This window comes from Anarrhichthys ocellatus, unplaced genomic scaffold (assembly GCF_004355925.1).
Source record: "Anarrhichthys ocellatus isolate YVR2014 unplaced genomic scaffold, GSC_Weel_1.0 scaffold12, whole genome shotgun sequence".
In the NCBI taxonomy this organism is placed as follows: domain Eukaryota; kingdom Metazoa; phylum Chordata; class Actinopteri; order Perciformes; family Anarhichadidae; genus Anarrhichthys; species Anarrhichthys ocellatus.
In genome coordinates this window covers 531,154-534,597 of record NW_022280042.1, presented here as the reverse complement: position 1 = coordinate 534,597, position 3,444 = coordinate 531,154, and the positions used below count along the sequence as shown (strand labels likewise).

The window sequence follows — 3,444 nt, the reverse complement described above, 5'->3', positions numbered from 1 at the left end:
ATATTTGTAACAGAAGACATGCCCATCAGTTGATTCTTCATCTAAGATACGGACATACAGTGATACCAGTATACAGTGTCAAAAGAAAACATCCCTTCAGTATACAATTCATATTAGAATGTAATTAAGTTGAAAGAAGCTCAGAAATCATATAGCAACATTTATGACTATTTAATATCCAGTTTCTGGAACAATATCGTTGTGTGTCATGATGTTGATAGACTGTATCACTAAGATCAATTTCCTATTGTCAAGTCATAAAGCCAGAGAAAATGATTCTTTCCTCCTCCTCCTCCTCCTCCTCCTCCTCCTCCACCTCTCCCTTCATCCTCTGAGGTCGTGCAGAGTGGATGAACCGAAGGAGCTGTGCTCCTGTGACCTGTGTTAGAAGACACATATTTATGTATCTGAGCCTCAGTCTCCGGTTGATGTGAAGGAAGAACCAACCAGGAACAATATGGGATTAATTTAGAGCTCAACCTGACTTTTCTTCATCATCATCATCATCATCATCATCATCATCATCATCCCTCACATTCAGGTAAACCAAGTGTACACAGTAGATAGTGGTTGTTTTTAATGTTACAGTGTGATTAGAAAAGAGAACTTCTCTGAAGTCCTGAGTTTAACGAGTCACAGCGGGTTGAAAATCTAATTTTAGCTGATGTAATCTGGCAGAGAAGGATTTGAGTAAACATGCTGAGCTAATGGGACTAAACCCAAACAGAACCTGTTCCACTGTGTCCCAGTCTGCTGCTCTTCCTCTTCACTGGTACGAATGTGAAGTGAACCTGACCTGTTGGTTAAAGACAAAGACTAAAGACTAGAACATCAACTTTGAAGCATTGAGACATCCGAAGTGTATGAGTACATCCACATCTGAGTGAAAATCAAAACCAGTTTGTCCAGTCCACTGGAGTTTAGCTCCCAGTTCAGTGCTGTGTCAGGGTCAGGGAACCAGTGCAGCAGTTCTCTATGGACGTACACAGCTTAAACAGCCTCTATGTATCACCTGTCATATACACACTATGGATAAACCCAGTTATGACTCATGTAAAGATATTAACACTGACAAAATGAGCGGAAGGCCTTATAATACACATTATCACTGTAAACTGAAGTGAGTTCTTGTTGTTAAAGCTACTTACCAAGTACACTTAATGATGTAAAATATGATTATTAGAAGTCTCAACTGATTCAGACATGTTGGAGTCACTTGTATTGGCCCCGGTTGTTATGGAGCCCAAAGGGATCCTCCTCCCAGCTGGGCTGGGAGCTGTTATCCAGGTTCATCAGGGTCCGTCTCAGGGGCCCAGAGAGATGAGGCCTCCTTACTCACTCGTCTCTCGACCTCTCTCTGTCTCTAGAGCACAGGTTTCCACATGAGGAGGTAGAACACATCTGACATGCAGTGAACCGGATACTTTCTGTGGGAGGAACACAAACTAAATCAACTAAGTCAAACATTTTAGAAGTACCTTCTATGGGCAATATTCAGCACTAGTAGTGTAATATTTTATTCAGCCATCACACCCAATACAATAAGTGTACCCTACAATCTAGTATATGACACATATAAGCACAATGCATATATATGCATTTAAGCCACTCTCAAGAAAACACAAAAATAAAAAGCATTCACACCACAAATAGCGGTAGCACTTTATAATACACACTATGAAGCATTAGTTAAGTATGAGTAAACACTTAATTCATCATTTATAAAGCATTGTTCCTACATTAATAATTCATTAGTATGCAGTTCATAACAACAGTTGTAAATGTTTTATTCTTGATTAATACGCCTGTCTATTATGTGTTTCATTATTGTGTTTTCATACTTTATAAATGATGGATTCCCCATTTGTAAATTAAGTATTATATATTTTACAAACCAATTACTAAGGAGTTGTAGATGATTAATAAGATCATTTATAAAGTGTTAGTAAATGATTAATAACTTATTTAGATGTACATTATTCATGCATTAATATATATAATGGTTAGGGACTATGTTAATATATGCTTTATAAACGCATATTAATACTGCAATTCATGATTAATTAAGGTAGTTACTACTCGTTAGTAAAGTGTTTTATGTGACCTCATTTAAAGTGAGGACTATTTATGCCTTATAAAGCATTTATTAAGTATTTTGTGTGACCCAATTTTGTGTGACCAAATAGACACAACACAAAGTGATCAAAAACATTAATATTTATTGCAAGATGCAAACAATATACTGTTAAATACAAACCTCTCATCCATTAACCAGGAGCTTTGCATATTAGTTTACATTTACTTATTTAATTATTCATTTCATACCAAGCATATCGATCTCATTCACATCCACTCCACATATAACAGCTAGTTAGCCATCTGTCACCTGGATTGCTCTATTTACAACGGAGGTGACGCGTTAGCGTGCGCCTGTCTCAGGACCTCTAGTGCTAGCTGGAAGGCTAGCTAGATACTCATCCTCCATAATATATAACGTTACGTGCCAGCAAACTAAGAAACAAACAGACGGGCATTGGAGGCCCGTCAGCAGTCATTCTTTCTGGCCCAGGTCTGCGCGCCCTTTCAACTTAGTTCGGAGTTTTCCATCGCGTAAGTGCACTTCTGTATCAGTTCGGGAGAGAAAAGTTTGTCCCACGTTGATAACGTAAGAAGCGGTCTTTTCCTGTGTAACGTTACCTGCCAGCAAAATAAGAAACAAACAGACGGCCGTTTGGATTGTTACTGCGGTCAAGTCAGCAGACACTCAGATCTCCGTGGTCAACTCAGCAGACACTTAAATTGTAGTGCACCTATACGCTGAAATGTACGGTAAACGCAACCAAACGGCGCAGGACGGGAGCGAGCGAAGGATTTTGCAAAGTTAGCGGAAAGATTAACGTGAAAACATCCGGTTTTCTACAGACGAACATCCGGTTTTCAAAATAAGATGCCAACAAAGTATACATATTGCATAATGAAATGAGATTAAATGAATTATATTCCAATAAGTATAAAAGATGATACCATCATCTCGTGAGTTAAAGGGAAAATACACCTAAATTGTGCGTAAAGTGTATTTATTCTTTGATTTGAGGGTTGCTGCAAATTAATAATACCTGACTGACAGTCAATTAAGATGTTTTACGAAGCAAAAACTCTGAACTGAATTTATATCTTCAAATGGCAAATTTCTGAAGTTTTTAAGGTGCTAAGAAAATGTTTTTCTCAATAATTCCCCACAATGACTAATGCATATATGTTCAGGACAAAAAAAGGCTAATATCACAATATTTGAGCTGCTACAAAAATATTTTTCTCAATAATTCCATACAATGACTGATGTATATGTAATCAAGGCATCGTTGACTCCACCCATAGAGAAAATTAGACACTTTTACTGTACCAATTAAGAGATATTTCAAAGTAAATGTCATACATTTGAAT

The 3,444-nt window shown here is 37.5% G+C and overlaps 1 protein-coding gene across 1 annotated transcript in view; it reads left to right on the top strand.

Annotated features, from left to right (window-relative positions):
* Window positions 1-346: 346 nt before the first annotated feature.
* Window positions 347-3,444, top strand: part of LOC116386125 (cyclic nucleotide-gated channel cone photoreceptor subunit alpha-like) — a 24,748-nt gene continuing 21,650 nt past the window's right edge. Inside the window, exon 1 of the mRNA XM_031852128.1 lies at window positions 347-541. The gene's annotated coding sequence lies outside the window, so the exon portion shown is untranslated. The remainder of the gene's footprint in view (window positions 542-3,444) is intronic.